Source organism: Rutidosis leptorrhynchoides, chromosome 3, assembly GCF_046630445.1.
Source record: "Rutidosis leptorrhynchoides isolate AG116_Rl617_1_P2 chromosome 3, CSIRO_AGI_Rlap_v1, whole genome shotgun sequence".
Lineage (NCBI taxonomy): Eukaryota > Viridiplantae > Streptophyta > Magnoliopsida > Asterales > Asteraceae > Rutidosis > Rutidosis leptorrhynchoides.
In genome coordinates this window covers 470,535,548-470,558,476 of record NC_092335.1, presented here as the reverse complement: position 1 = coordinate 470,558,476, position 22,929 = coordinate 470,535,548, and the positions used below count along the sequence as shown (strand labels likewise).

The 22,929-nt window shown below is 33.5% G+C and overlaps 1 pseudogene; it reads left to right on the top strand.

The window, feature by feature from the left end:
• Nucleotides 1-392: 392 nt before the first annotated feature.
• Nucleotides 393-22,929, top strand: part of LOC139901660 (L-type lectin-domain containing receptor kinase IX.1-like) — a 65,888-nt pseudogene continuing 43,351 nt past the window's right edge.

The following is a 22,929-nucleotide window of genomic DNA, read 5'->3' as shown; positions in this document are numbered from 1 at the left end:
AATGTGCTTCATTGGGCAACTCGGTGAGGCAAGCCTGAATGGTCATAAGAGAATCATTTAATGAGAGGGAACATGTAAAAGTTAGAAATATATGGGAAAGAAAAGGAAAAATTTTATACGAAAAAAATGCAATAATGAAAGATGAGATGGAAAAGCATTAAGGGGGACAATACTTTAAAAAAATATACTTTTACCTTTTCAAGTTGACTCAACCGAGCACGTTAGTGAGATATAGTACCTGAAATCAAAATTTTCTTTTCTTGATGTTAACATTAACATTAACATTAATGTTAATCTTAAATGTGAATTGTCGCCTAACCAAATAAAAAAGGTAAACAACAACGTAGCTAGCTACCAAAGCTGGAAAGTTGTTAAGCAAGTTTTCGTTTGTGATGGCTTTGTTTACTGCATGCTTCCTTCTTGTCTTAATCCCTTATGAAGCTTCAATTTCTTTCAATCTTACAGATATTAGTCCAAAATTCAATACAATGTTTCATTTGAAAGAGGAGATTATGCATCCGATGAAGGAATCCAGGTGACCCCAGAAAACAAACGTAACGATTCGACAAAGTTTGCAGGCCGAGCGACATATGTCCAACACTTAGAGAGGTTTAGGATACGTAATCCTAACATTGAACCCGAATTGACCTCAATATACATTCAGCACCTGCAACCGTGTGGTTGCAGGATGCAACCGTGCGGTTGCCCTTTGTACCCGTACGGATGCATGTTGCATCCGTGCGGTTGCACTCCAGGTGTGTAAACGAAACGTTAAAGCGTATTAACTCGTAGACAATTACACATCGTCTACTATAATGAGCTCGGGGACTAACATTATGCACCAACACTAGATACACCCATTTGTAAGCGATTTGTGAACGGTCAGTAGCTTCTAAACTTTAAAAGGTTTCAAGGCCAAAGGGAGAACATGTAGCGGCTTACCTAGATCTCGTATTTCTCACGTAGTCTGTCGGTCAAATCAATGATTCTCCTCCCGAGATTAAAGAGATCGAATTCCTCCGGGGAACACACGAAATAAAGATATGAAGATTCTTAAATTTAGTCATCGTTTCTTTAAACCGTGTATTTTTCGAGATATATCTATTGGCATAGTGTCAAAGTCCCAATTTTTTTATATTCAACCTTATATTCTGATTTGCCTTACAAATGTGCGATTAGCGATATCAGGTTGTATTTCGAAAGAAATCGGGACTTTGATACTTTGCCAAACAGATAGATCTCAAAAATATACATGGTTAAAAAAAAGTGACTAAATTAGAACAAAGGATCAACATATATGACTTTCAAAGTTTAGTGGCCACATGACATTCGCAAATCGATTGTGAATGGTCGTATCCGGTTTTTGGCCTAGTCGCAAATCGCTTGCGAATTGGGTGTAACAGGTTTTTTTCATATACCCAAATCGTTTGCGAATGGGAGTATCCGGTGTCTGCAATCATGACCAAAAAATTTCTAGGAGTGACAAAAAATCATGCCATACACAAGCCGCTTGCGTCTTGCGTGGGCATATTAAAGTTTTTCTTTTTTAGGGTGAAACGTTATAGGCATTCTTCGCTAATAACCTGGTTAAGAACACGTCTCAATAATGCTGAAAGGGACGTGTTAACAAGTGGTTTGTGTAAAATATAAAGCTTATAGCAAATTAAACAGACTGCCAATCATATCCCACAACTTTGTATCACATTTCCATAATCATGTTCATCTCAATATACATTCTTTTTGTTTTAATCCCTCATGCAACACCAATCTCATTTGAATTCGAAAATATCAATACAGCAAATCTGAACACAGGCATACTAGTGTGGGTGATATTTCTGTTTCCAACAACGGAATCCAATTGCTTCAAGATCAGACAATTGAGGAAACAAGCCGGGCGACATACGCCAAACCGCTTCATCTTTGGGATAAAGCTTCAAATGAGCTTGCGGATAAAGCTTCAAATGAGCTTGCTAGCTTTTCTACACAATTCTCAGCTTCAAATGAGCTTGCTAGCTTTTCTACACAATTCTCATTTGTGATTGAATCAAGCTATTCTCGTGATGGTAGTATTTATGCGGATGGACTCACATTCTGATAGAAAACCGTGGGTACTTTTAAATTTTATAAATGCAGCGGAACATGAAAAATAAACATCTTTTATTTAATTTAAAATAAACATCTTTTATTTAATTTAAAATAAACATCATTTATTTTATTATAAACTTTCAAGTAAAACATTCACACGATTAACGATCCCAACAAGATCCAATTACACCATTAATAATTGTCAATTAATAAATTCACAAAGAGGAGTTTAGATATACCTTTAGCGAGCGATGCAAGAACGGCAGAAACAACTGTCCATGTCTATATTGAAACATATATTCAAAGTGTATGAATATCTCCATGGTTGATCCACACAGCACCTCAAACAATACCAAACGGATGCTAGTCCGTATATAACCTTAAAACAATATCAGTATATTGTTTTCACTTATCGAAAGCAAAATCAAGTTTATTTTGTTTAACTCAGTTGACCAAAAGAATAGAACCACACAGCATGTGGTGTTCGGATCATTGAAAAATAAGAATTATCTTCTTTGATTTTATGTGAAACCAACATCCCATGATTGATTTGAGTAGTAGCCTTAATGAGCAAAAACATAAACACACACACACACACACTGTGTGTTGTAAATAAAAATGCAATTTTTAAAGACAAAAGTAGGGAAATGAATGAATGTGTGAAATGGTGGGCACATGAGTATATTTATTCATTCATTTCTGTATCTTACTTTTCTTTGTCAACACCCGTGACTTTAAAGGGTTAAAGGTATCAATTATTTTTGTAGACATGCATAAACCAAAAGTCCAAGAGGCAACTAAATTTATTATATTTTATTTCATTTGTTTTCTTTTAACCTAAAGCCCATCCACTCCACTATTTAATAATTCAATGCCCATTTATTTTAATACTCATATTAAATCTTTTTCTTTAATAAATTTAATTAAATCATATTTAATTAAAGAATGCTTTTCAACTTGTAGGTTATAAATTATATATCAACAATATATAATAATTGGTGTCTAAATGCTAAAGTGTGTGACCCCATAGGCCTGTACATAATCGGTAGTATAGATTTGTGTTATGATATGCACAATGAACCAACAAACTCCCACTTGTGAATGACATAACATCTAGAAAACTATACAGACATATATTAGCGTCTAGCAACACGTCAATGCCCCCGAAAATATACAAGTGTTTGTTTCAGGTAAACGAACTATCATTATTATTAAAATGATTTTAATGATTGAGTGTCATTCGTCCTTTTATTACTGATACTGAGTTGACATGAGACATGGATCCAGTCATTCTCATTTATCAACTAATTCTGTTTCTCGATCTAGAAAATTTGAATGTGATCACTAAGTTAAAATTGATCTACAATCAATATAGCTTGGACACGGCTGTGTAAATATCCATTCACTTTCATCAAGTGGCCCAGTGGTATCATACTCTCAAATAGAGGAATAAATCCCATTTTGATTATATGCGTTCATCATGTACTTCACATCATACCTAATGATGGCCTTTATAACTACCTTGTTCAGGATAGCGTTTAACCATATCAAAGTATAATGTGTCACACAATCGAAAACCAACATACACACCTCAGGTCTAAGGACACAAAGACATAATCATTATGAGATTCACTATTGACGATGATCCATGCAGTGACATCTCATGATTGGGTCATTCCAATATTCATCATCAATGAATACATATGACTTTTGGCCTCAGCTAGTTAACTATTCACCATCAGTGAATAAAACCAAATTTCATAATAATCTTAGTTCATGTTACTCCCATAACATGACCGATTATGGAGATTTAGAATAATCAACAATTATTCATGGATTAAACATGCTAATATAGAACACAGTAATATAAATGAAAACGACCATACCGAGTATCTCAATTCATTTAGATAAAACTGTTTAATGTTCCAGAGATATCCAAATACTAAATTACAAATGAAAAAGATTAGTAGCTTAACGAAGTCCAATATTACTAGCATGATCATCATGCTGGTTGTGCATTAAGGGCTTCGTGAACGGTTCAGCCACGATATCATCTGGTTGAACCTTAAGAATACTAATATCATTCCTCTCAACGACTTCATGAATGTAGTCAAACTTTTGAAGAATGTGTCAGATGGATTAATGTATATGTCATTCTTTCTCAAGTATAATACGTGACGAACTATCACAATACATTTTCATAGAAGATTTAATGTTGGGAACTACTTCGAGTTCAACAGTAAACTTCTTAATCCAGACAGCTTCCTGAGCAGCTTCTCAAGCAACAATGTATTCTGTTTTTGTTATAGATTGTTCAACCGTGCTCTTCTTAGAGCTCTTCCAGTCAACTATCTCGTCCATCATGACAAAGACACAACCTGACTGGGATCGAGAATCATCTCGATCAGTTTGGAAACTAGCATCATGTATAAAACTTAATACTTGACTCCTTTTTCAAACCACCGTAAACCAAGAACATATCTTTAGTACTCTACGAATACTTAAGAATATTCTTAACAAAAATTAAATATTCTTAACCTAGATTTTGTTGATAACGACTCGTCAAACTAAAAATTAACGAGACGTCATTTTAGTACATAACATGGCATATATAATGGATACTATAGTCGAAATATATGGGATACATTTCGTTCGTCTTATCTCATCATGGGTGATAAGACTTTGAGACTTGCTCAAGGATATGTCCTTTTGAACATGCAATGCTCCAAGGTTGGAGTAATGCATGCTAAATCTCTGCAAGATAAGATATGTACATTAATTCAAACCAATCAGCCATTTGAATCTATTTCTATAGATCATGATTCCAAGTATATAAATGAAATGTCCCGTTCTTATTGATTAAAAACGTTCCATATTAATTGATTTCGTTGCGAGGTTTTGACCTCTATATGAGACGTTTTTCAAAGACTGCATTCATTTTTAAAACAAACCATAACCTTTATTTCATAGATAAATGTTTTAAAAAGCTTTACGTAGATTATCAAATAATGATAATCTAAAATATCATGTTTACACACGACCATTATATAATGGTTTACAATACAAATATGTTACAACAAAATAAGTTTCTTGAATGCAGTTTTTACACAATATCATACAAGCATGGACTCCAAATCTCGTCCTTATTTAAGTATGCGACAGCGGAAGCTCTTAATAATCACCTGAGAATAAACATGCTTAAAACGTCAACAAAAATGTTGGTGAGTTATAGGTTTAACCTATATATATCAAATCATAATAATAAACCACAAGATTTCATATTTCAATACACATCCCATACATAGAGATAAAAATCATTCATATGGTGAACACTTGGTAACCGACATTAACAAGATGCATATTTAAGAATATCCCCATCATTCCGGGACACCCTTCGGATATGATATAAATTTCGAAGTACTAAAGCATCAGGTACTTTGGATGGGGTTTGTTAGGCCCAATAGATCTATCTTTAGGATTCGTGTCAATTAGGGTGTCTGTTCCCTAATTCTTAGATTACCAGACTTAATAAAAAGGGGCATATTCGATTTCGATAATTCAACCATAGAATGTAGTTTCACGTACTTGTGTCTATTTTGTAAATCATTTATAAAACCTGCATGTATTCTCATCCCAAAAATATTAGATTTTAAAAGTGGGACTATAACTCACTTTCACAGATTTTTACTTCGTCGGGAAGTAAGACTTGGCCACTGGTTGATTCACGAACCTATAACAATATATACATATATATCAAAGTATGTTCAAAATATATTTACAACACTTTTAATATATTTTGATGTTTTAAGTTTATTAAGTCAGCTATCCTCGTTAGTAACCTACAACTAGTTGTCCACAGTTAGATGTACAGAAATAAATCGATAAATATTATCTTGAATCAATCCACGACCCAGTGTATACGTATCTCAGTATTGATCACAACTCAAACTATATATATTTTGGAATCAACCTCAACCCTGTATAGCTAACTCCAACATTCACATATAGAGTGTCTATGGTTGTTCCGAAATATATGTAGATGTGTCGACATGATAGGTCGAAACATTGTATACGTGTCTATGGTATCTCAAGATTACATAATATACAATACAAGTTGATTAAGTTATGGTTGGAATAGATTTGTTACCAATTTTCACGTACCTAAAATGAGAAAAATTATCCAATCTTGTTTTACCCATAACTTCTTTATTTTAAATCCGTTTTGAGTGAATCAAATTGCTATGGTTTCATATTGAACTCTATTTTATGAATCTAAATAGAAAAAGTATAGGTTTATAGTCGGAAAAATAAGTTACAAGTCGTTTTTGTAAAGGTAGTCATTTCAGTCGAAAGAACGACGTCTAGATGACCATTTTAGAAAACATACTTCCACTTTGAGTTTAACCATAATTTTTGGATATAGTTTCATGTTCATAATAAAAATCATTTTCTCAGAATAACAACTTTTAAATCAAAGTTTATCATAGTTTTTAATTAACTAACCCAAAACAGCCCGCGGTGTTACTACGACGGCGTAAATCCGGTTTTACGGTGTTTTTCGTGTTTTCGGGTTTTAAATCATTAAGTTAGCATATCATATAGATATAGAACATGTGTTTAGTTGATTTTAAAAGTCAAGTTAGAAGGTTAACTTTTGTTTGCGAACAAGTTTAGAATTAACTAAACTATGTTCTAGTGATTACAAGTTTAAACCTTCGAATAAGATAGCTTTATATGTATGAATCGAATGATGTTATGAACATCATTACTACCTTAAGTTCCTTGGATAAACCTACTGGAAAAGAGAAAAATGGATCTAGCTTCAACGGATCCTTGGATGGCTCGAAGTTCTTGAAGCAGAATCATGACACGAAAACAAGTTCAAGTAAGATCATCACTTGAAATAAGATTGTTATAGTTATAGAATTTGAACCAAAGTTTGAATATGATTATTACCTTGTATTAGAATGATAACCTACTGTAAGAAACAAAGATTTCTTAAGGTTGGATGATCACCTTACAAGATTGGAAGTGAGCTAGCAAACTTGAAAGTATTCTTGATTTTATGTAACTAGAACTTGTAGAATATATGAAGAACACTTAGAACTTGAAGATAGAACTTGAGAGAGATCAATTAGATGAAGAAAATTAAAGAATGAAAGTCTTTGTAGGTGTTTTTGGTTGTTGGTGTATGGATTAGATATAAAGGATATGTAATTTTGTTTTCATGTAAATAAGTCATGAATGATTACTCATATTTTTGTAATTTTATGAGATATTTCATGCTAGTTGCCAAATGATGGTTCCCATATATGTTAGGTGACTCACATGGGCTGCTAAGAGCTGATCATTTAAGTGTATATACCAATAGTACATACATCTAAAAGCTGTGTATTGTACGAGTACGAATACGGGTGCATACGAGTAGAATTGTTGATGAAACTGAACGAGGATGTAATTGTAAGCATTTTTGTTAAGTAGAAGTATTTTGATAAGTGTCTTGAAGTCTTTTAAAAGTGTATGAATACATATTAAAACACTACATGTATATACATTTTAACTGAGTCGTTAAGTCATCGTTAGTCGTTACATGTAAATGTTATTTTGAAACCTTTAGGTTAACGATCTTGTTGAATGTTGTTAACCCATTGTTTATTATAATAAATGAGATGTTAAATTGTTATATTATCATGATATTATGATATATAATATATCTTAGTATGATGTATATACAGTTAAATGTCGTTACAACGATAATCGTTACATATATGTCTCGTTTCGAAATCATTAAGTTAGTAGTCTTATTTTTACATATGTATTTCATTGTTAATACACTTAATAATATATTTACTTATTATTTAACATAATTAACCAAGTGTATCAATATCTTAATATGATTCATATGTACCTAGTAAGACGTTGTTATAATGATAATCGTTATATATATCGTTTTCGAGTTTCTTAAATTAATAGTCTCATTTTTATGTATATAACTCATTGTTAAAATACCTAATGAGATACATACTTATAATAAAAACATGTTAACTATATATATAACCATATATATGTCATTGTATAGTTTTTACAAGTTTTAACGTTTGTGAATCACCGGTCAACTTGGGTGGTCAATTGTCTATATGAAACATATTTCAATTAATCAAGTCTTAACAAGTTTGATTGCTTAACATGTTGGAAACATTTAATCATGTAAATATCAATCTCAATTAATATATATAAACATGGAAAAGTTCGGGTCACTACAGTACCTACCCGTTAAATAAATTTCGTCCCGAAATTTTAAGCTGTTGAAGGTGTTGACGAATCTTCTGGAAATAGATGCGGGTATTTCTTCTTCATCTGATCTTCACGCTCCCAGGTGAACTCGGGTCCTCTACGAGCATTCCATCGAACCTTAACAATTGGTATCTTGTTTTGCTTAAGTCTTTTAACCTCACGATCCATTATTTCGACGGGTTCTTCGATGAATTGAAGTTTTTCGTTGATTTGGATTTCATCTAACGGAATAGTGAGATCTTCTTTAGCAAAACATTTCTTCAAATTCGAGACATGGAAAGTGTTATGTACAGCGGCGAGTTGTTGAGGTAACTCAAGTCGGTAAGCTACTGGTCCGACACGATCAATAATCTTGAATGGTCTAATATACCTTGGATTTAATTTCCCTCGTTTACCAAATCGAACAACGCCTTTCCAAGGTGCAACTTTAAGCATGACCATCTCTCCAATTTCAAATTCTATATCTTTTCTTTTAATGTCAGCGTAGCTCTTTTGTCGACTTTGGGCGGTTTTCAACCGTTGTTGAATTTGGATGATCTTTTCGGTAGTTTCTTGTATAATCTCCGGACCCGTAATCTGTCTATCCCCCACTTCACTCCAACAAATCGGAGACCTGCACTTTCTACCATAAAGTGCTTCAAACGGCGCCATCTCAATGCTTGAATGGTAGCTGTTGTTGTAGGAAAATTCTGCTAACGGTAGATGTCGATCCCAACTGTTTCTAAAATCAATAACACATGCTCGTAGCATGTCTTCAAGCGTTTGTATCGTCCTTTCGCTCTGCCCATCAGTTTGTGGATGATAGGCAGTACTCATGTCTAGACGAGTTCCTAATGCTTGCTGTAATGTCTGCCAGAATCTTGAAATAAATCTGCCATCCCTATCAGAGATAATAGAGATTGGTATTCCATGTTTGGAGACGACTTCCTTCAAATACAGTCGTGCTAACTTCTCCATCTTGTCATCTTCTCTTATTGGCAGGAAGTGTGCTGATTTGTTGAGACGATCAACTATTACCCAAATAGTATCAAAACCACTTGCAGTCCTTGGCAATTTAGTAATGAAATCCATGGTAATGTTTTCCCATTTCCATTCCGGGATTTCGGTTTGTTGAAGTAGACCTGATGGTTTCTGATGCTCAGCTTTGACCTTAGAACACGTTAAACATTCTCCTACGTATTTAGCAACATCGGCTTTCATACCCGGCCACCAAAAATGTTTCTTGAGATCCTTGTACATCTTCCCCGTTCCAGGATGTATTGAGTATCTAGTTTTATGAGCTTCTCTAAGTACCATTTCTCTCATATCTCCAAATTTTGGTACCCAAATCCTTTCAGCCCTATACCGGGTTCCTTCTTCCCGAATATTAAGATGCTTCTCCGATCCTTTGGGTATTTCATCCTTTAAATTTCCCTCTTTTAAAACTCCTTGTTGCGCCTCCTTTATTTGAGTAGTAAGGTTATTATGAATCATTATATTCATAGATTTTACTCGAATGGGTTCTCTGTCCTTCCTGCTCAAGGCATCGGCTACCACATTTGCCTTCCCCGGGTGGTAACAAATCTCAAAGTCGTAATCATTCAACAATTCAATCCACCTACGCTGCCTCATATTCAGTTGTTTCTGATTAAATATGTGTTGAAGACTTTTGTGGTCGGTATATATAATACTTTTGACCCCATATAAGTAGTGCCTCCAAGTCTTTAATGCAAAAACAACCGCGCCTAATTCCAAATCATGCGTCGTATAATTTTGCTCGTGAATCTTCAATTGTCTAGACGCATAAGCAATCACCTTCGTTCGTTGCGTTAATACACAACCGAGACCTTGCTTTGATGCGTCACAATAAATCACAAAATCATCATTCCCTTCAGGCAATGACAATATAGGTGCCGTAGTTAGCTTTTTCTTCAATAACTGAAACGCTTTCTCTTGTTCATCCTTCCATTCAAATTTCTTCCCTTTATGCGTTAATGCAGTCAAGGGTTTTGCTATTCTGGAAAAGTCTTGGATGAACCTTCTGTAGTAACCAGCTAGTCCTAAAAACTGGCGTATGTGTTTCGGAGTTTTCGGGGTTTCCCACTTTTCAACAGTTTCTATCTTTGCCGGATCCACCTTAATACCTTCTTTGTTCACTATGTGACCGAGGAATTGAACTTCTTCCAACCAAAATGCACACTTTGAAAACTTAGCATACAATTCTTCCTTCCTTAATACTTCTAACACCTTTCTCAAATGTTCACCGTGTTCTTGGTCATTCTTTGAGTAAATAAGTATGTCATCAATGAAAACAATGACAAACTTGTCAAGGTATGGTCCACACACTCGGTTCATAAGGTCCATGAACATAGCTGGTGCATTAGTTAAACCAAACGGCATGACCATAAACTCGTAATGACCGTAACGTGTTCTGAAAGCAGTCTTTGGAATATCATCTTCTTTCACCCGCATTTGATGATACCCGGAACGTAAGTCAATCTTTGAATAAACAGACGAGCCTTGTAGTTGATCAAATAAGTCGTCGATTCTCGGTAGTGGGTAGCGGTTCTTGATGGTAAGTTTGTTCAACTCTCGGTAGTCGATACACAACCTGAATGTACCATCTTTCTTCTTGACAAACAAAACAGGAGCTCCCCACGGTGATGTGCTTGGTCGAATGAAACTACGCTCTAAAAGTTCTTGTAATTGGCTTTGCAGTTCTTTCATCTCGCTGGGTGCGAGTCTGTAAGGAGCACGAGCTATTGGTGCAGCTCCTGGTACAAGATCTATTTGAAATTCAACGGATCGATGTGGGGGTAATCCCGGTAATTCTTTCGGAAATACATCGGGAAATTCTTTTGCAATGGGAACATCATTGATGCTCTTTTCTTCAGTTTGTACTTTCTCGACGTGTGCTAGAACAGCATAGCAACCTTTTCTTATTAGTTTTTGTGCCTTCAAATTACTAATAAGATGTAGCTTCGTGTTGCCCTTTTCTCCGTACACCATTAAGGGTTTTCCTTTTTCTCGTATAATGCGAATTGCATTTTTGTAACAGACGATCTCTGCTTTCACTTCTTTCAACCAGTCCATACCGATTATCACATCAAAACTCCCTAACTCTACTGGTATCAAATCAATCTTAAATATTCTCGATTTCGACATATATTATCTGCTGAAATTAATTTACCATTTGCTAATTCGAGTAAAAATTTACTATCCAAAGGCGTCAATGGACAACTTAATTTAGCACAAAAATCTCTACTCATATAGCTTCTATCCGCACCCGAATTAAATAAAACGTAAGCAGATTTATTGTCAATAAGAAACGTACCCGTAACAAGCTCCGGGTCTTCCTGTGCCTCTGCCGCATTAATATTGAAAACTCTTCCGCGGCCTTGTCCATTCGTGTTCTCCTGGTTCGGGCAATTTCTAATAATGTGGCCCGGTTTTCCACATTTATAACAAACTACATTGGCATAACTTGCTCCGACACTACTTGCTCCGCCATTACTCGTTCCGACACCATTTGTTCCTTTCGTTCTGTTAACCCCTAGTCCGTAGACCTCACACTTCGCCGCGCTATGACCATTTCTTTTACACTTATTGCAAAATTTGGTGCAGAACCCCGAGTGATACTTTTCACACCTTTGGCATAGCTGCTTCTGATTGTTGTTGTTGCGATTGTTATTGTTGTTGGGACGATTGTTGTAGTTGCTGTTGTTATTGTTGTTGTTGTTGTTGTTGTTGTTGTTGGGCCGTTTGTTGAAGTTGCGATTGTTGGGATAATTGTTGCGATTATTGTTGTAATTGCTGTTGTTGTTGTATTGGTGATTCTTATCACCGTTTTCCTCCCACTTTCTTTTGACTTGCTTCACATTGGCCTCTTCAGCAGTCTGTTCTTTAATTCTTTCTTCAATCTGGTTCACTAGTTTGTGAGCCATTCTACATGCCTGTTGTAGGAGGCGGGCTCGTGTGAACTTATATCTTCTTGGATTCTTTCCGGTAATCCTTTCACAAACGCGTCGATCTTCTCTTCCTCATCTTCGAATGCTCCCGGACACAATAGGCACAATTCTGTGAATCGTCTTTCGTACGTGGTAATATCAAATCCTTGGGTTCGTAACCCTCTAAGTTCTGTCTTGAGCTTATTGACCTCGGTTCTGGAACGGTACTTCTCGTTCATCAAGTGCTTGAATGCTGATCACGGTAGTGCGTACGTATCATCTTGTCCCACTTGCTCTAGATAGGTATTCCACCATGTTAACGCAGAACCTGTGAAGGTATGCGTAGCGTACTTCACTTTGTCCTCTTCAGTACACTTACTTATGGCAAACACCTATTCGACCTTCTCGGTCCACCGTTTCAATCCGATCGGTCCTTCGGTTCCATCAAATTCCAAAGGTTTGCAGGCAGTGAATTCTTTGTAGGTACATCCTACACGATTTCCTGTACTGCTAGATCCAAGGTTATTGTTGGTATGTAGCGCAGCCTGTACTGCGGCTATGTTTGAAGCTAGAAAAGTACGGAATTCCTCTTCATTCATATTCACGGTGTGTCGAGTAGTCGGTGCCATTTCCTTCAAAATAGTCAAATGGAACAAGTTAATCATACAGAATATTAAGAGTAGTTAATAGTATTTCGTAGCATAATATGAACTCATTTATAAAAGCTTTTTCTTCATATTAGCATTTTATAAGTTTAAATTCGGGTAGTACCTACCCGTTAAGTTCATACTTAGTAGCTAATATACAATTCAACTACTACAATTCTATATGAAAAACTGATTATAATAATATTTCGCGTTCAAACTTTTATACAATATTTTACAAACTTACAATACCGCTTATTTTACATAAAGCATGAAATATAGCACACAATAACTTTGATACAAGATAGTTGTGAAGATAATTCTAGCTAGTACACAAGTCGTTCAGCAAAGGCAATAAAGACACGTAATTCATACGTCCAGAAACAAGTCATGCATTCTGGTTTTACTAGGACTACTTCCCATCCTTGGTCTTGTGGAACATAACCGTTATGGCTGTTGATAAGACAGCGTGTTGTAACGTCGTCAAAGGTACGAGGGTTACGTAATGTCCAACAGTCCCGTAACAATCTAAAAACCTCATTTCTTACCCCAATTACCGACTCCGTCACTTGTGGAAACGTTTTGTTTAATAGTTGTAGCCCGATGTTCTTGTTCTCACTTTGGTGAGAAGCGAACATTACTAATCCGTAAGCATAACATGCTTCTTTATGTTGCATGCTAGCCGCTTTTTCTAAATCACGAAGTCCAATATTCGGATATATTGAGTCAAAATAATTTCTTAACCCGTTGCGTAAAATAGCATTTGGGTTCCCCGCAATATATGCGTCAAAGTAAACACATCGTAACTTATGGGTTTCCCAATGTGATATCCCCCATCTTTCAAACGAAAGTCTCTTATAAACCAAGACATTCTTGGAATGTTCTTCGAATGTCTTACAAACTGATCTCGCTTTAAATAGTTGTGCCGAGGAATTCTGACCGACTCTAGACAAGATTTCATCAATCATGTCTCCGGGTAAGTCTCTTAAAATATTGGGTTGTCTATCCATTTTGTGTTTTTAAACTGTAAAATAGACAAGAGTTAGATTCATAAAAAAATACTTATTAATACAAGCAATTTTTACATATATCATAAAGCATAAGCACACTATATTACATATATTACAGCACACGAATACAACTATCTTATTCCGACTCGCTCGTTTCTTCTTCTTCGGTTTTGGTTCGTTTTGCCAAGTTTCTAGGGATATATGATGTTCCCCTAATACTAACTGTCGTTTTCCACAACGGTTTAGAAAAACCTGGTGGTTTAGAGGTTCCCGGGTCATTGTTACAACTTAAGGACTTCGGGGGTTGACGATACATATAAAGTTCATCGGGGTTGGAATTAGATTTCTCTATTTTTATGCCCTTTCCCTTATTATTTTCTTTTGCCTTTTTAAATTCAGTTGGGGTAATTTCTATAACATCATCGGAATTCTCGTCGGAATCCGATTCATCGGAGAATTGGTAATCCTCCCAATATTTTGCTTCCTTGGCGGAAACACCATTGACCATAATTAACCTTGGTCGGTTGGTTGAGGATTTTCTTTTACTTAACCGTTTTATTATTTCCCCCACCAGTTCTATTTCTTCATCCGGTTCCGATTCTTCTTCCGGTTCCGATTCTTCTTCCGGTTCTGACTCTTCTTCCGGTTCCTCTTTGGGAACTTGTGAATCAGTCCACGAATCATTCCAATTTACATTTGACTCTTCATTATTATTAGGTGAGTCAATGGGACTTGTTCTAGAGGTAGACATCTATCACATAATATCAAACGCGTTAAGAGATTAATATATCACATAATATTCACATGTTAAAAATATATAGTTTCCAACAAAATTTGTTAAGCAATCATTTTTCAAGTAAACACGGTCGAAGTCCAGACTCACTAATGCATGCTAACAAACTCGATAAGACACACTAAGGCAAAATTCTGGTTCTCTAAGACCAACGCTCTGATACCAACTGAAATGTCCCGTTCTTATTGATTAAAAACGTTCCATATTAATTGATTTCGTTGCGAGGTTTTGACCTCTATATGAGACGTTTTTCAAAGACTGCATTCATTTTTAAAACAAACCATAACCTTTATTTCATAGATAAATGTTTTAAAAAGCTTTACGTAGATTATCAAATAATGATAATCTAAAATATCCTGTTTACACACGACCATTACATAATGGTTTACAATACAAATATGTTACAACAAAATAAGTTTCTTGAATGCAGTTTTTACACAATATCATACAAGCATGGACTCCAAATCTCGTCCTTATTTAAGTATGCGACAGCGGAAGCTCTTAATAATCACCTGAGAATAAACATGCTTAAAACGTCAACAAAAATGTTGGTGAGTTATAGGTTTAACCTATATATATCAAATCATAATAATAGACCACAAGATTTCATATTTCAATACACATCCCATACATAGAGATAAAAATCATTCATATGGTGAACACCTGGTAACCGACATTAACAAGATGCATATTTAAGAATATCCCCATCATTCCGGGACACCCTTCGGATATGATATAAATTTCGAAGTACTAAAGCATCCGGTACTTTGGATGGGGTTTGTTAGGCCCAATAGATCTATCTTTAGGATTCGCGTCAATTAGGGTGTCTGTTCCCTAATTCTTAGATTACCAGACTTAATAAAAAGGGGCATATTCGATTTCGATAATTCAACCATAGAATGTAGTTTCACGTACTTGTGTCTATTTTGTAAATCATTTATAAAACCTGCATGTATTCTCATCCCAAAAATATTAGATTTTAAAAGTGGGACTATAACTCACTTTCACAGATTTTACTTCGTCGGGAAGTAAGACTTGGCCACTGGTTGATTCACGAACCTATAACAATATATACATATATATCAAAGTATGTTCAAAATATATTTACAACACTTTTAATATATTTTGATGTTTTAAGTTTATTAAGTCAGCTATCCTCGTTAGTAACCTACAACTAGTTGTCCACAGTTAGATGTACAGAAATAAATCGATAGATATTATCTTGAATCAATCCACGACCCAGTGTATACGTATCTCAGTATTGATCACAACTCAAACTATATATATTTTGGAATCAACCTCAACCCTGTATAGCTAACTCCAACATTCACATATAGAGTGTCTATGGTTGTTCCGAAATATATATAGATGTGTCGACATGATAGGTCGAAACATTGTATACGTGTCTATGGTATCTCAAGATTACATAATATACAATACAAGTTGATTAAGTTATGGTTGGAATAGATTTGTTACCAATTTTCACGTAGCTAAAATGAGAAAAATTATCCAATCTTGTTTTACCCATAACTTCTTTATTTTAAATCCGTTTTGAGTGAATCAAATTGCTATGGTTTAATATTGAACTCTATTTTATGAATCTAAACAGAAAAAGTATAGGTTTATAGTCAGAAAAATAAGTTACAAGTCGTTTTTGTAAAGGTAGTCATTTCAGTCGAAAGAACGACGTCTAGATGACCATTTTAGAAAACATACTTCCACTTTGAGTTTAACCATAATTTTTGGATATAGTTTCATGTTCATAATAAAAATCATTTTCTCAGAATAACAACTTTTAAATCAAAGTTTATCATAGTTTTTAATTAACTAACCCAAAACAGCCCGCGGTGTTACTACGACGGTGTAAATCCGGTTTTACGGTGTTTTTCGTGTTTTCAGGTTTTAAATCATTAAGTTAGCATATCATATAGATATAGAACATGTGTTTAGTTGATTTTAAAAGTCAAGTTAGAATGATTAACTTTTGTTTGCGAACAAGTTTAGAATTAACTAAACTATGTTCTAGTGATTACAAGTTTAAACCTTCGAATAAGATAGCTTTATATGTATGAATCGAATGATGTTATGAACATCATTACTACCTTAAGTTCCTTGGATAAACCTACTGGAAAAGAGAAAAATGGATCTAGCTTCAACGGATCCTTGGATGGCTCGAAGTTCTTGAAGCAGAATCATGACACGAAAACAAGTTCAAGTAAGATCATCACTTGAAATAAGATTGTTATAGTTATAGAATTTGAACCAAAGTTTGAATATGATTATTACCTTGTATTAGAATGATAACCTACTGTAAGAAACAAAGATTTCTTAAGGTTGGATGATCACCTTACAAGATTGGAAGTGAGCTAGCAAACTTGAAAGTATTCTTGATTTTATGTAACTAGAACTTGTAGAATATATGAAGAACACTTAGAACTTGAAGATAGAACTTGAGAGAGATCAATTAGATGAAGAAAATTGAAGAATGAAAGTGTTTGTAGGTGTTTTTGGTCGTTGGTGTATGGATTAGATATAAAGGATATGTAATTTTGTTTTCATGTAAATAAGTCATGAATGATTACTCATATTTTTGTAATTTTATGAGATATTTCATGCTAGTTGCCAAATGATGGTTCCCACATGTGTTAGGTGACTCACATGGGCTGCTAAGAGCTGATCATTTGAGTGTATATACCAATAGTACATACATCTAAAAGCTGTGTATTGTACGAGTACGAATACGGGTGCATACGAGTAGAATTGTTGATGAAACTGAACGAGGATGTAATTGTAAGCATTTTTGTTAAGTAGAAGTATTTTGATAAGTGTCTTGAAGTCTTTTAAAAGTGTATGAATACATATTAAAACACTACATGTATATACATTTTAACTGAGTCGTTAAGTCATCGTTAGTCGTTACATGTAAATGTTGTTTTGAAACCTTTAGGTTAACGATCTTGTTGAATGTTGTTAACCCATTGTTTATTATAATAAATGAGATGTTAAATTGTTATATTATCATGATATTATGATATATAATATATCTTAGTATGATGTATATACAGTTAAATGTCGTTACAACGATAATCGTTACATATATGTCTCGTTTCGAAATCATTAAGTTAGTAGTCTTATTTTTACATATGTATTTCATTGTTAATACACTTAATAATATATTTACTTATTATTTAACATAATTAACCAAGTGTATCAATATCTTAATATGATTCATATGTACCTAGTAATACGTTGTTATAATGATAATCGTTATATATATCGTTTTCGAGTTTCTTAAATTAATAGTCTCATTTTTATGTATATAACTCATTGTTAAAATACCTAATGAGATACATACTTATAATAAAAACATGTTAACTATATATATAACCATATATATGTCATCGTATAGTTTTTACAAGTTTTAACGTTCGTGAATCACCGGTCAACTTGGGTGGTCAATTGTCTATATGAAACATATTTCAATTAATCAAGTCTTAACAAGTTTGATTGCTTAACATGTTGGAAACATTTAATCATGTAAATATCAATCTCAATTAATATATATAAACATGGAAAAGTTCGGGTCACTACAATAAATAGCTTCTCCAAGATCATTTACGAAAAAATGTTTTCAAGTCAAGACTTGGCATCTTGCAAGTTGAAATGTTATTTTCAATAAGCAGTATGTCATTAATATACAAGATCAAGAAGACTACTTTGCTCCTACTAGATTTAATGTAAACACAGAGCTCATCTTATTTTTGAGGAAAAACCAAACTCTTTGATATTCTCATCAAACTTAAGATTCTAGCTCCTGAATGCTTGCTTTAATCCATAAATGGATTTTAGAAGCTTTCATACTTTAATAGGATGCTTCGGATATATAGATCATTTTGGCTGAACCATATATACGTCCTCGCTTAGGTCGCCATTTATAAAAACGATTATGATATCCATTTACCATACTTCATAATCATGAAAAGTAGCTATGACAATAAGTATCCGAATTTATAAAGCTCGCGATCAGTGGAAAAGTTTCATCATAACCTTTTGCCACGAATCAAGCTTTAAAAGTGTTTACATTACCGTCCATGCTAGTCTTCTCTTTGAAGACTCATTTACACCTCATTGTCTTACAATTGGGTGGAAGATCAATCAAATCACATACTTGATTATCTTTCATGAACTGCATATTTGCATTCATAGTATCTCGCCATTTTTAAGATTCGTGATCTTATATGGCCTCATGGTAGTTAGAGGGTTCATAATCCTCTAGGTGAGGTTCATCTGACTTAATCAGATAATCAAACCTCTTATGCCGATGAGGAGTTCTACCAGACATATGAAGTTCAGCTGCAACACGTTCTGACTTACCAACAATGCGCTCAGATTCAACGTGTGGATTACTAGTGCTTATAGAAGGTATGTTACTTTGTGGTTCTTGAATTTCTTCAAGATCTACTTTACTCCCACTAAATTCTTATAAGAGAAGATCTTTTTTTTTTAAAGAATTTAGTAGACCGAGCAGAAAACACTTTGTTTTCAGCTTCGTAGTAGAAGTACTAGCCCATTGTTTCCTTTGGGTATCCCATAAAGTGAAATTTAATACTTCAGGGTTTTTATTTGTTTGAAGTGTCATGCTTCACATACACTTCACAACCCCAGAATTTCAAATAAGACAACTTGGGAATCTTCCCATGCCATACTTTATATGGTGTCTTTTCTACCTTCTTGGTTGGAACCATATTGAGTATGCCCGCAGTAGACACTAATGCATAACCTCAAAAAGACGGCGGTAGAGTAGTCAAACTCATCATAGATCAAACCATATCAAGTAAAGTTCGATTCCTCCATTCAGACTCACCATTGAGTAATGGTGTGTGAGGTGGAGTGAATTGTAAGACAATCCCACAATTCTACAGATGGTCCAATGTGACGACCCGAAAATTTCCGACTAAATTTAAACTTAATCTTAATATGAATTCGACACGATAAGCAAAGTCTGTAATGTTGAGTCTCAAAAAATTTGGAACTATATTTATGTAATCAATTACCCTTCGACTATTCCCGACAATTCACGAGCAACCTTGTATATATATATATATATATATATATAAGTATATGAACATTACTAAATAAATAAACATACACTTTAACTAAATAGAATTAAAAATGTAGAATAATATATAGAATAATTAAGTTGTTATTAATAATTAAGTTGTTATTAAAATGAATCTATATATATATATATATATATATATATATATATATATATATATATATATATATATATATATATATATATAATATATAATTTCCATATAATTATTATTATATGTAATATATATACTTGTATAGTGTGTAAATATTCAATTATATATTATATAAGTAATAAATTGTAATATAAATAAATTAAATGTAGCTACAAGTTAAAAATATAATTGTTATGAAAACTATTATTATTACTACTTTCATTATTATTAAATATTAATATCAATACTAGCATTATTAATATTATTTTAAATATATATAATCTATAGATGTGAATTTGATATATGTAAATTGTTATAGTATTGTTATTTGTGACGATCGCTCCAAATCCATATGGACGGACACGTCATTCATCGATTTCATTGTGAGGTATTTGACCTCTATATGATACGTTTTGTAAATATTGCATTCTTTTGAAAAGGCACACCATAAATGAATATTTAAATCAAAGGTTTTCAACATATGATGATTTCTACATATAGACAATCACCTAAAATAATAGTTTACAATAGTACTTCTGTTGACAATGCAGTCAAAATAAGATACATGGTGATGATTTGGTGAATGCAACATTTCCTTGAAAAATATGCCATGTAAGACTTCATGCACATAGCTTGTCTAACATATAAGCAAACAGCGGAAGACTTCTAGGAAACCTGAGAATAAACATGCTAACAAGTGTCAACACAAAGGTTGGTGAGTTCATAGTTTTAGTGTTTCGCATAATCTGTATATAAAAGTTGGATCACAAGATTTCAGTTGTTTCATCCAGAAACGTTTATCAAAATATTCTACGAAATTGAGCACCCTGGTAACTAAACTTAACGTATATATAATTTATACCCTTTGTATAATCATCTTAATAATACACACAAACTAACGTGTACGCTTCTCAAATAGCATACGTCCGTTAAAAGGCTAGTGCTCTAGCTCGGACGGGGATATCAAGTCCTATGGATCCATATACTACTACTCGCGCCCACCAGTTCTTATAACCGGTAGTTACTAGTTACCAAAGCTAAGGGATTTTCGGTTCAAACTCAGTGTAGAATTTAGTATGTACTTGTATCCATTGTGTTTAAAATAAATTGCATGTATTCTCAGTCCAAAAATATATATTGCAAAAGCAATTAAAAAGGGATCAATGAAACTCACCTTAGCAGCATATAAAGTCATTTACCAAAATGTGACCGAAACTCGGATTACCAAATAACCGTAGATCTCAACCTAGAGAACATATGTTGGTCAATAAATGTCTATCAAGCTAGGTCTGGTCATAGTGTATCACAATCCTAATGCTCGATATCGATATACAAAAGTTATCCAAAGTCGTTTTAAAAAGTCAATTTTGACAGTTGTTTAACAAAATGAGACGTACCTTATATGAGGATTCATTTACTCGGTTGGTAATATTCAAAAATCCAATTTATCAATCTCGTAAACAAGTTGTTTAAATCTTAATTGCAGATTCAAAAGTAATTTCAATTAACGTCAATCATAATTCAGTTGATCATATCTTTTAATCCGTTCATCGAAACTATTCGATATCTAAATGAAAAGTCATTGATTTTTCGCCAGCTTTCCAAAAACATGCATATCATATACCTTTTACCAGTAATATATGTATTTAATTCGTGATTCATCATAAACTGTTTAACGACGAAATTTTGCATACGAGCATGCATAAATATATATACTCGAGCACTAGACATGGATACACTATTAGTATATAAAAGATAAAATATAAATGCTTACGTATCAATATTGTGATTCAGTATTGCAGAAAAGTACGTAGACGCAACATAGATGATAACAGTAGGTTTGACTTGTAAATAATACCCATGAACATTACCCATAACCTCCATAGCTATAACCCATAATTTTCTTAGCTTTATCCCGCTCATAAAACTATTTTGAAAGTGACACGCTCATGACCTCGTCGTAGTATTTTATGTATAATACTAATAATATTACTAATAATAATTAGATTAATAATAACATTAATCTTAATAATAATAAAAATAATAATAATAATAATAATAATAATAATAATAATAATAATATAAATATAAGATGTATCGTATATGTGTGTGAGAAAACAGAACCGAAGTCGAGCTTTTATATAGACTTGGCCAGCAATATGGTGCCATGCGATCGCATGGCTTCCAAGCCTTTCTCCCATGCGATCGCATGGGCAAGATTCCCAGCTCACGATCTTTTAACATTTAGCTTGTCGACATAATATTATATAATATATATAATATATTTAATTTATATAATTAATTATATATTATATTAAATTCACATACATAGTTGACTTGTAATTTTTGTTCCGATAATTCGTACGTTGTTACTCGACTTATGTCCCGGTTCCGGTTTCTCGAACGCATTTTCGTACACTTAGAAAACTCGCTTTTTACGTTTCGTGACTCGTACCTTTGTTAAAATATAGTCTTAAATTATCCCTAAACCATACCACTCGAGGTATAACTTATACATTTGAGTGTTTTGGTCATTTACTTCTATAAATCATCGTCTCACTATTTGTTAATATATATATATATATATATATATATATATAATACATACATTTTCATTTTGAAATAGTGTTTTACTGTAGCAAAGTCAATTTCACTGTAGCAAAGTCAATTTCACTGTAGCAAAGTCAATTTAGTGATTTTCGAAAACACTGTAGCATTTTGAGTACTGTAGCAATTTGAAAATACTGTAGCAAATTAGTGTTTTACTGGTTCATCTTAAACGCTTTAGTTAACTTATCTAAATATCAATCGAATCAATAAACGAATGTTACTATCGTTTACTAAATAACTTGAAATTATATATATGTATATATATTTTTAATATACATAAATCAGTTTTTAAATACACATAAAATTTAATAATAA